General features: G+C 49.1%; 1 pseudogene; it reads left to right on the top strand.

Annotated features, from left to right (window-relative positions):
• Positions 1-5,895: 5,895 nt before the first annotated feature.
• The window catches only part of LOC105817814, a 35,375-nt pseudogene continuing 29,577 nt past the window's right edge, over positions 5,896-11,693 (top strand).

The following is an 11,693-nucleotide window of genomic DNA, read 5'->3' as shown; positions in this document are numbered from 1 at the left end:
TTAGCATAATGTTTTCAAGGTACATCCACATTGTAACATGTATTTGTACTTCATTCCTTTTCATGGCTGAGTAATATTTCATTATATCACATTTTGTTTATCCACTCAAGGAAGGGATTTGTGTGTGTGTGTTTGCTCATTGATTTTTTTATTGTGGTAAAATATGCATAACATGACATTTACTGTCTTAGCCACTTTTTTTTTTTTTTTTTTTGAGACAGGGTCTTACTCTGTCACCCAGGCTGAAGTGCGGTGGTGTCAGCCTAGCTCACGGCAACCTCAAGCTCCTGGGCTCAAGTGATCCTCCTGCCTGAGCCTCCCGAGTAGCTGGGACTGCAGGTGCGCGCCAGCACGCTGTCTTAACCATTTTTATGTGCACAGCTCAGTGGCATTAAGTACATGCACATTGTTTGCAACCATCACCACTATCCATCTCAGTGGGAGGGGATATTTTTAATTTTGCAGTTTTCTTAAGCCCTCCACTCACATATTAGACCACTCCTAGGTCAAGAATCTATTATGGCGAACCATGGCAATGTTCACAATTTTCAGTTTTGCTGTCTCTCTTTAGGATCTTAGTTTCTATCCCATTGATATCTTTTTCCAGTAAAGAGCCTTCTGAGAGTTTTCGCTTCCCTCTCCAAGCCTTTGACCCATGCAGATGAAGCCTCTCCTAGACCAAGCACCCTTCAAGGAAGACCCTTGTTCTGGTTTCTGTTCTCCACATGGACCACACTTGCTACTGGCTATGCCAATTGATATGTTAATTAGGGCCAAGCTGCCTAGGTGAGCTAACAATGACTCAATAGCCAATTGTATAAGCTAGAACTCATGGTTTATTGCTAGGCCTTCACACACCACCAATCATGCAATTAATATTCCACACACAGGTGATAATTAAAGGAGGATGGCTCGGGAGACCAACTTACCTGCCTGTCAGCAGGGGGATAGCTGCAGATACCAAAACAGGGAGAGCCTCGGAGTTCTCATAAGCAGAACCTCTGAAGACACCTTGAACAAGGCTGGGTCCGGGCTGCTTTTATGATCCTCCCAGATGGGTCTTATTCTCATTACTAGGTGACAGCAAGTGTTATCTTATCACCTTAGTCCATTACATATATGTTTATTGCTTTGGGAGGGCAAACAACTTCACTGTGGGCTCAGTGCTACTTGACATGAGGGACTCCATTTTGAGACATTGGGATTACAAATTGTTATGACATATCAACACCCATGGCCATTTCTGTTCCTCTCAAGGTTGCATTTTAGTGGCTCATGTCCCCTGGGTCTCTGAATCTCCCTGAACATGGAGACATACCCACTGCAGCCTCATGTCCACTTACCAGCCCCACCTACTCCCTACTTGCTGCATACTTGCAGCAAGAGGAAGGGATGGTGAGTCCTATGGCAGAGGCTCGGAGGGAAAGCCGCTCCCTCAGGAAGAAGTAAGTGATAGCTCTGCAGTTTTCATGCGGAGTTTTTTTGGGGTCGGAGAGAGCTGGAAAGAGAGAGACTGGGTGGAAGGGAAAGAGGGAGGGACAGGAGGCCGGGCTTCTTGCCAATCTGGACAGAAGGAGGGCAAGCAGCTTTGCTCTAAGCAACAGCAGCAAAACAATTCCTGGAAATTTACTTTTTCTTTCTCCTCCCCCTCCCCTCCATTTTTTTGCCCCAAAGTGTAGACAAGACATTGTGATCAACAATCAGAAAGGAAGGAAGGTACCAGGGAGGACGAGGTATTAAGAGGCACAGATAAAGGCAGGCAGCTTGCCAGGGGGGAGCCTGGGCTCTGGAGGAAGGGGCAGGGCAGGTGCGTGGAGGAAAGGTCAGGCTGAGGAGTGTGGCAGTGATCGCACTCCCATCCCCAGCACGAACTTCCAGAATGTCATTGAATGAAGCCAAGTCTGGCCGTGGACATGGCTCTGCCCTCCTGCCATGGCTTCCCCAAGCCTGAAAGGCAGCCTGTCTGCTCTGCAGCACCAGACAGGAGCTCCCCGGGCTCCTCAGGATGGGGCCTGCTGCCCTGTCCTTGGCTATCTCTGCTCAGCTCCTCCCTGCTCCCTACCCTTCACAAGACACGGGGGAGATAACACCAATTTTGGGATCTTTGACACCCTGTTCTACCACTCAGTAGCTGTGTGACCTTGGGCAAGTCACTTAACTTTTCTGAGTCTCTATTTCCTTACATGTAAAATGAGGATAATGCTACTTGCCTCAAAAGGTTATTATATGGGATACATGAGACAATATATGTAAAGTACTTGACACTAGCATGATGCCTTCTTTCCACTTCTTAAGGATAAGGAAAAAGAGATTCCTTCTTGTGGAATTAATACTTAGAGACCTCTCTAGTCCCACCACCTCTAGCATTTTTCTCTCTGAATTAGATCAACATCAGCTTCCTCTTTTATTATATTTAGTTGTTTGGGGTTGTGTTTCTTACATAGAAAGGTGAGAACATTCCCAAATACCACTACGAATGACCACAGAAGAGATGTAGTAATAGTAACAGCTAACATTTATCAAATACTCACTATTTGCCAGACATGGTTGAAAGGGGCTTTCTTTACATGTATTACCTCATTTAATCCTTATAACAATTTAACAAGGTGGGTTTTATACTAGGCAAGGAAACTGAGGCACAGAAAGATTAAATAACCTGCCCAAGTCACACTGCTAGTAATTCAATAAACTCATATTATAAGGATTCTTGACCTGAATTTCTTACACCTAATGGCTTTAGATGTGAACTTCCTGAAAAGTAGATACAAAATTTTGATTGTTGTGTTATGTGCATTTTTATGGAGGCTTAGAGCCTTCTTTAGCTTCTCAAAGGGATCCACCATGTGCAAAAAGGTTAAACAAGGCCACCCTTGAAGAGCTTCTCATGGACCAGTTCCAGGATGAAAAAGAAAGGTTGAGCATCCACTTCTGTGGAGGCCACTCAGCCCTGGGAATTCTGGGAAATTCCCTCAGTGAGGGAGGCATCTCCTTCATGGAACCTGAGGAATACGTGGGACCATCTAGGGAGGGGTTTGAAAAGGGGAAGGTGAATATCTTTGTTTCCCACCTCCATCCTTCCACAAGATGAAGGACAACTGTTTGCTTTCTGTGATTTCCCAAGAGTCGGGGAAGGGAGGGTACAACATTGTCTAAGGAGCAGGAAGCTTGGAAAGACTGATAAGAGACTGGGAGGGCCCCAGATATGTCCCCTGCCCCCACACGGCCAGCAACCCCGCATGTCTCCACTCTTCCCCTCTCTTCAGTCTCCTGTCCCTCCCCTGGCTTCTGCTGCTCCCTCAGATTCCTCCATGATCCCCACAACCCCCGGCCTCTCTGCGGACATGTGGTGACAGTCCCTTGCTGATTCCATATTTCTTAGGTCTGTTAACTTTTGTTGAACACCTGATGTATGCAGGACAGAAATTCTCCTGTGCTTCTCCAGGCCTCAACTTCCTAAATTTTCACTGTTTTGATAAAGACAAGATTCTTAGACTCCCCAAAAGTTAGAGTTGGGAGGACTTGCTGACGTCATCTTGATTCTTCTCCTTCATTACAAAGATGAGAAAAATGGAGGCTTTGTGAAATCTCATATTGTCGGACAATGTGAGAAATGCAGATGAAAATGGAAAGTGATGCCAGATGTTGCAATGTCATCTACTTTGATATTCATTCACCTCTGCCAGATGCTAGCACCGGCTGGGAATGGAAATACAAAATGGTGAGACTCAGTCCCTGCCCTCAAGGGGCTTGGGGTCCACCTAAGCTCTACAGTTCAGCACACTTAAGGCACCATCCATGTTGCTTCATTAAAGTGAAACCATTGCTCAGGCTTAAACTGGAGCTTCTGGATTTCTATCCTTATTCTTCTCCAAAAAGGACAATGATTATTGAACCATTTTCAAGAGGTTTGGGCTCACCTCCAGAGTCCTCTCCAAGAATGTCAGGGACCTGGATTGGTTAGGTCTCTGATTTCTGCTAGCACCTCCTGATGGACACAAACCATGATGCATGCTAGAGGGCTCCACGTGGTGTCACAACTCAAGGGTCTTGCCATGGTGGGAGAAGGACCCATTGACAAAGAAGTGCAATGTACCCTGGCCTCAGCATGCTCCACCCCCTCCCAGGCCTCTTTCCTGGGGAGGGAGCCTCTTCCAGTACATGGGACAGGAGCCTGATCCTGAGGAGAGTGCCCTTTCTGAGGAGCAGAGGGTCAGTGACTTCCCACCTCTAGTCCTCCTTCTGCTTTCCAGATCTTTGACTCCTGCAAGGAAGGGGTGCCTTTTTTAGTTATGGGTTCCTGTCCTGGGCTTAGAAGGGTGGGTGCTGTGTGTGCTATAGGGCTAGAAACAGGTTTGTGTAATTAACGCTTAATCCAACCCCTTATCAGCCAACAGTCTTGCTGTTTCCTTCCTTCTTGGGGGACCCACGTACGAGGCCACGGGGAGGCGCCCTGACACTGGAGAAAGTGGCCACTGTGGGGATGAGCTGGGTCCATGGATGGTCCCCGGGCAACACCCACGCCTAGACTGCAGTGCTGAAGATTAACCACCAGGGGGCGCGCGGCCTTTCTCTAGCCTCTGGTTTCTGCAGGAAACCTCTCCTTGCCGCTTCCAGGCAGTCTTCTCTTCTTCCTTTAATTAGGGGACAGAATTTTGGGTAAACATGGACAGTAGGGGAGAAGGCCAGTGCAGTGAAACCATGGCTGCTTCTGTCCCTACTCCATTCCCCTACCTCCCTGCCCCTCTGCATCCCACTCGCCTGTTATGAACTGGTATTCTCGAGGTCACCCTGACAACCCCTCCAAGGACGGTAGGTATGAGGTCCAGGCTCTAGCCCTGTTTTCAGTCTTCTGAGGGGAAGCTACCTCCTATCCATCAACATCCTCATGTAAACTGAACTAATGCCTTTCCAGTTATTAGAGTTTACAGCCTTCCATTTTTGGGTGAGGTTTGGGACATACCATCCCTATTGTCCTTATTCAACTGAATCTTTGGCTTTTAGATTCTCACTGTCTGAGGGGTCCAGATTTCAGATGTGCGGCCCGGCAGGGGAGGGCCCAGAGCAGGAGGGCAGAGGGCAGTGTACCCAGCACCCAAGGCTGGGGAAGGGAGTGTGCAGGAGGTGGGCTGTAAACTCTGTGACACCTGCTTTGTGTGAATCATTCCCTTCCTCCCTCTCAGCAACCCTGGGAGTTTCTTTCCTGGGGGTTCCTAGCCTTCATTTTCCCTTTCTCTTTCCTTTGCCTCTGAGATATGACTGCCCCTTTAGGATCCCGTACCACTTTCTGCCACCAAAAACTATTCTAGCAGGAGGGGACCTATTCCTGTCCACTCTTTTTGCCTTTTCTTTGTCCTCCTGGAGACCGACAGTGACTTAGCTTTCTGAGAGTGATTCTGGGTGCTGAGCCGGGTAAGGACACCTAGGCTCTGAGGGGTGAGCAAGCTGCCCAAGGCCACTCAGCCAGCTGGTAGCAGAGCTGAGCTGTGAACCCACCTGTGTCTTGATTCAAACTGTATCTTCTTCGTCAGAAGATTCAGCGGCTCAGGACCTGAACAGGAAAAAGGTGAGAAGTTCTGAATGATAAGACGCAGGACAGCAGGGGTCCACTGTGTGTGCTGGGGATGACAGCTGGGTTGAGGCGATCTGTGAGGCGTGGGAGATCAGGAGAAGGTGGCTCGGAGAAGCGTCTTCATGTCAAGGCATTCTTTGGGAATCCAATGGCATCTGTTTAAAATGAAATGAGTACATCAGGAGGAAGAAACTTGAGGACTCGTTTCCAGAGCACTGGGAGGCTTAGCTGCCTACCACAGCCTGTGTGTTCTTAAGTTCTCCTGTCTGAACACTGTCCACATTCTCCTTTCACCCCAGCCTGTCTGTGTCTGTCCCCCCAAAGCCATGTGGCTGTATCTGGTGGCCCTCGTGGGCCTGTACTACCTTCTTCGCTGGTACCGGGAGAGGCGGGTGGTGAGCCACCTCCGAGACAAGTACGTCTTCATCACGGGCTGTGGCTCTGGCTTCGGGAACCTGCTGGCCAGACAGCTGGACATGCGCGGCTTGAGGGTGCTGGCTGCGTGTAGGACAGAGAAGGCGGCCGAGGAGCTGAGGGCCCAGGCGTCAGACAGGCTGGAGACGGTGACTCTGGACATCACCAAGACAGACAGCATCTCTGCAGCCACCCAGTGGGTGAAAGAATGTGTGGGGGACAGAGGACTGTTTGTGCTTCCTTCTGTGTTAAGGGGACACCTCCTGTCCTGTTCCTGGGGAGATGCCCGGAGTGTTCCCAGGTTCAAGCACTCCTAGCTGTCTAGTATTCCTCACCCATCAGGCCTCCCCTGGGCTGGGGGCGTGCATGGGGGGCGCTCTGTGCCAGAGCCAGGCTCATGTTCTCAGCGCTTCAGCTTGTCCTTACCTGGGCCACCCTGGTCCTTGGAGAGTTAAGACCGTCCCCATGTTCAGAGGACACGAGTTGAGGACTGGTGTAAAAAGGCAGATCTAGGAAGGTGTTGTTTTCCTTTCCTTCTTTTCACAGCACTACTTTGTCTTGTTATGGGGGATGAAAAGGATGTGGATTTCTTTGATTTAAGAATAAATGTATTAATAGAACATGATCATTGTGGAAAATACTGAAAAGTATAAAGATAGAAGGAAAAGTCATCCTCAAATCATTATCTAGACATAAGTATGTTTTACATGTTGACGTAATTAGAATTATATTTCGATCACAGTTTGTATCACATTGTATTCTCTCAGAAAAAGATGAACATTTTTCAACATAATGAAAAAGCTTTTTAAAATGCAAGTATTTAGGGCCGGGCATGGTGGCTGACGCCTGTAATCCTAGCATTGTGGGAAGCCAGGGTGGGAGCATCACTATAGCTCAAGAGTTGGAGACCAACCGAGCAAAAGTGAGACTGCATCTCTACTAAAAATTGAAAATATTAGGCAGGCATGGTGGTGTGTGCCTGTAGTCCCAGCTACTTGGGAGGCTGAGGTAGGAGGATTCCTTGAGCCCAGGAGTTTGAGGTTGCTGTAAACTAGGCTGACACCATGGCTCTCTAGCCTGAGTGTCAGAGTTACACTGTCTCCCAAGAACTTCCTGTAGGAATGTTGTTCAATATTGATTCAGGATCTTCACAGGCCAGTCCCCAGAGGCCAAATACAGGATTGTTTTCCACGTTCTCCCAAATGTAGGGTTTCAGGTCTGTCCTTCCCAACCTAACTCTACCCAGTTTCTAGTGTTGTCTACTTTTTCTTTTGTCTTTTTCTCTTCTTCTCTCCCCTATCTTCCTTACTCTCCCTGTCCCTGTCTCCCATTTCCCATTAATAGATAGATGTTGAGCACTCACTGTATGAGCTTTCCAGAAAATCTCAAAGTTTAGGTGAATGTGCATCTTGTCTGCAAGGACCACATTAATGTGTAAATAACCAAACTTCAATGTCCGTGTTTCCAGACTAATGGATGCACAATGTTTCTCCAACACCAGCTCCTGCCATCATCGAGTGTGGGGTCAATGCCCGCTGTCTAGGAGGCCGTGGGCCGGGCCAAGAAGAGTAAAAGGAGGAGGAGACATGGGTCGTGTCCTGCAACAGCTGCAGCATGTGCGGCTCCCTAACCCTGCAGACACCATGCTGTTACTTGTCTCTCCTAGTCCCCCTTCCAGCATCCACCACACTGCTGTCACTGTATTTGGATGTGAACTTGAACCCTAACTGTGTCCACACTGCACGGGCACAACTCAGTGTTGCTCTCTCATCTTCCCACTGTCCCCAGGACTCTGGGGCCTGGTGAATAACGCTGGCATCTCTGTGCCCTCGGCCCCCAATGAGTGGTTGACGAAACAAGACTTTGCGACCATACTGGACGTGAACCTGCTGGGGATGATTGAGGTGACTCTGAGCCTGCTGCCCTTAGTGAGGAAGGCGAGGGGCCGCGTGGTCAACGTCTCCAGCATGGCGGGCAGGATGTCTTTCAGCTGGGGGCTATAGCATCTTGAAGTACGTTGTAGAGGCCTTCTCGGACTCCCTCAGGTATTGCACTGGGATAGGGCCCTGCCTGAGTCCTCCTGTTCCTGTTCTTCTGTGGGAGCTCTTTGTAGGAGTTTGATTTCATCACAGCCTCAGAGGCCCCTTGTTCCAGATGCCTCTCTCAGGCTTTGTGACCCCAGCTTTTCTGGATTTAGCCAGCCATCCCTCCTCTCCATGTTCTGGTAGTGCAGTGGCCCCAGGGCTAAGAGTTTAATTAAACGTTCCTCTGCCCTCAAGGAGGGCCCCAAGTAGAAACTGTCTGATCCAGAAGTGGAACTGGACAGTGTGGGTTTCGAGGTTACTCAGCAGAGTACTGTTCTCATGTTACCAGTCTCAGGAAAGTAGAGCACCGTGTACGGATTACTAATCTCAGGGGGGATTTTAAACACTTCTGCTCATTGTACCCTAGTTTGGAGTCACAAATGGAGCCATGCAGTCAGCACTGGGTGGAAGGTTTTACTGACAGAAGAAACACAGCAGGATCAGGGACAATAGTGTGCCCTGGTCGCCCACGGCCACTGAGTCTCTCCTGGTGGCTGACGCTGGGCACTTGGCTTGCTCACACCCCAATCTTTCTGTACTAGAAGGACCCCAACCCCTCCTCCCTGCAATCTGAAATACTAAAACCGGGGAGGCATGTCTTAGGGCCATGAACACACCTGTGCTTCTACAGAATCCAGGAGCACTCACTTGTTACGGCAGGGCTGACTGGGAATAGACCGAGAGACACACGGAGATTTTGGCAAAACAGGTTTTTATACTTCACGCCGGCGGGCCCAGAGGGGTTTTTGCTCTCCCCAAATTCTGAGCACCAGACAGAGCATTGCAGTCTTTTATACACTCTGCTTAAGGGGGAGGGGCACGGTTACAACAGGGTTAACTTTAGTGAGGCAGAGTCCTAAGCTACTTTACAGCCTGGTGCACTAATTGCTACAGGTGATTTATGAGGGTGGCAGCTATCGGTGGGGAGGGGAAGGTCACAGGGGAGGAGGGTGCCCAGGTAAGGATGGCAAGGGAGAAAGTCTGGTAGTGGAATTTTTTTTTCTTTTTGAGACAGAGTCTCACTGTGTTGCCCAGGCTAGAGTGCCGTGGCGTCAGCCTAGCTCACAGCAACCTCAAATTCCTGGGCTCAAGCAATCCTCCTGCCTCAGCCTCCCAAGTAGCTGGGACTACAGGCATGCGCCACCATGCCCGGCTAATTTTTTTTCTATATATTTTTAGTTGTTCGATTAATTTCTTTCTATTTTTAGTAGAGACGGGGTCTCGCTCTTGCTCAGGCTGGTTTCGAACTCCTGAGCTCAAACAATCCGCCCGCCTTGGCCTCCCAGAGTGCTGAGATTACAGGCATGAGCCACCACGCCCAGCCTGGTAGTGGAATTTTTGAGAATTCCACTTTAGTGGAATTTTCCAATCTTCCACTTCATTCCCCCCTTTTGATGCCCCTATATATATATCATGAGGCATTCATCCTCATGTGTCTATTATAGGGCATCATCCTTTAATGGGGAATAGCCTCGTAAGGCCATTATATGGGCTGTTGTTTTTCAGGTTACTGTTGTTTCTATGAATTTTATAATTGCGCTTAGTAGGCACGGGCCTATAGTGACAAGGAGAAAAATAGTCATTAAAGGTCCTACCAGGGGCAGTAGCCATGAAGTCCATTGGCCCAGATTGAGCCCCCAAGTTTGTTCTAGTTCCCTATTTCTCCTCTGAACTCTTTCTTTTAATTCTTTTACCTTAGCTGTCGCTATTCCGGACTGGTTTACATAGTAGCAATATTCTTTTCCTAGGAATATACAGGTCCCTCCCTTTTCTGCAGTGAGGAGGTCTAGAGCTCGCCTGTTCTGGAGGGTAACTGCTGCCAAAGAGTCTAGTTGGTTTTGGAGGGTGATTAGGGAATCTGTTACCTGTCCAATATCTTCTACCCGCCCCCCACCAGGACAGATCTGTGGGTCTATGTAACAATCTCCCTTAAGACTGGTATAAACCCGAAACTCTTTGCCTCTGTAACGAGGGTAAAAATCGTCTACATCATCACATTTTTAGACGTCCTGGATACATTTTGGAGGGCAAGGGAGAGAGTTATTGATGACTGTAAGTGGGAGACAGACAAGGATTAGAATGGGGAGCAACATTGTAACCAGAAAAGGAAACCCACCACAGCCCAATATAAAGTGACTAATAACAATTTTTTCCCTGGTCCCCAGTCCTCTGGGGCCACTGAGTAAAGTCCAATGCCCAGTAGTAAGGTCAATAGTCTAAACAGGCCGATGGCGATGTAATGGGCTGGCTCGGTCATTCGGCTTGGGTGACCTCTGGCGCGGTTGCTGGGCCGCCACTACGCCGGAGGTGGATTCTCAGTGGGTCCTCTGGGTCATGTTGTACTGTCCAGGTGTCCCGGTTCCCCTCAGGTGTGGCCTTTTTATTTTTGTGTGATGAATCCAGGGTGCTATTCCTGCAACTGGTGTGATTAAGACTACAGTGTGGGGGGCCTGTCCAGGTGGGCTCTAGCAGTGTTTTTTTTTCAGTCTTTAACCCAGACTGAATCTCCAGGCTGGTGTGAGTGAACTGGGTGTTCCATTGTTATAGGGATCTTTTTTAGAACATTGTGATGAATCTGACTCAGGGTTTTGGATAGGGCAATAAGCTGAGTGTGTAGGATCTTTTCCCCTATCTGAGTGATGTCTCCCTTAAGCTGCTTGATTATGGGAGGGGGCCTTCCGTATAAGATTTCAAAGGGTGAATATCCTGTCGGCCTTGGATTGCACCTGACTTTAAGCAATGCTAGACTAAGTAAGTCTACCCAAGGTAACCCTGTCTCTTGGAATAACTTTGCAAGGGTGTTTTTAAGGGTCCGGTTCATGCGCTCTACTTTCCCTGAACTTTGGGGTCTATATGAGGTGTGGAGTTTTCACTTGACCCCTAATGCTCAGTTAAAGTCTGCGTGATCTCTGCCATGAAGCTTGGCCCAGGGGCCAGAATAAATTTGCCATTTCATTTTTCTGGGAACTGTGACTGCCATTATCATGGTCTTCAGGGCTGACAATGAGGGGTCAGCTGTACCTTCGGGGTGGAAAGTGATTTGGGCCCCCAATTTGTGCAGGAGGTCCCATCCCAACAAGGGAACTGGACAGTCTGGGAGGTAGAGAAACTCGTGTGTTACCTGATGTCCCCCCAAGCTGACAGCAGCAGGGCTGGCAGAAATGCCTGACTACCTGGTCTCCAGCGGATCCAACTATGGTTGTCTCTTGCCCTGTGAGAGGGGCGATCTGGGTGGTCACCACTGAGTGCTCAGCCCCGGTGTCCACCATGAAGGTTATAGGTCGGCCCTCCACGTCCACAGTGACCATGGGCTCCTGGGGGCCGAGGTTGAGGGAGCCCGGTTGGTCTTATTTGGAGTTCACGCCTGTGAGGCCAATTAGGTCCTGGGTCTAAAGTTTTATCTGGAACCCCCGAGGAGGGCCTCATCTTGAGAGGAGGCCAGTCTTTCAGTCTGGGCACTCATTTTTAATGCCCCATCTCTTTGCAGTATGCGCACTGGTCCAGTCCTAGTGTCCCCTTCCTGCGGGGCCCCCTCCCAGGTTTTGTACCGAGCCCTGGGGTAGACACAGGAGCCCCGAGTGCCACTGCCAGGAGGGTGGCCTTATGCTTCATTTTTTTTTTTTTTT

This window comes from Propithecus coquereli, unplaced genomic scaffold (assembly GCF_000956105.1).
Source record: "Propithecus coquereli isolate 6110/MARCELLA unplaced genomic scaffold, Pcoq_1.0 Scaffold111, whole genome shotgun sequence".
Taxonomy (NCBI): domain Eukaryota; kingdom Metazoa; phylum Chordata; class Mammalia; order Primates; family Indriidae; genus Propithecus; species Propithecus coquereli.
This window is presented reverse-complemented; position numbering and strand designations above follow the sequence as displayed.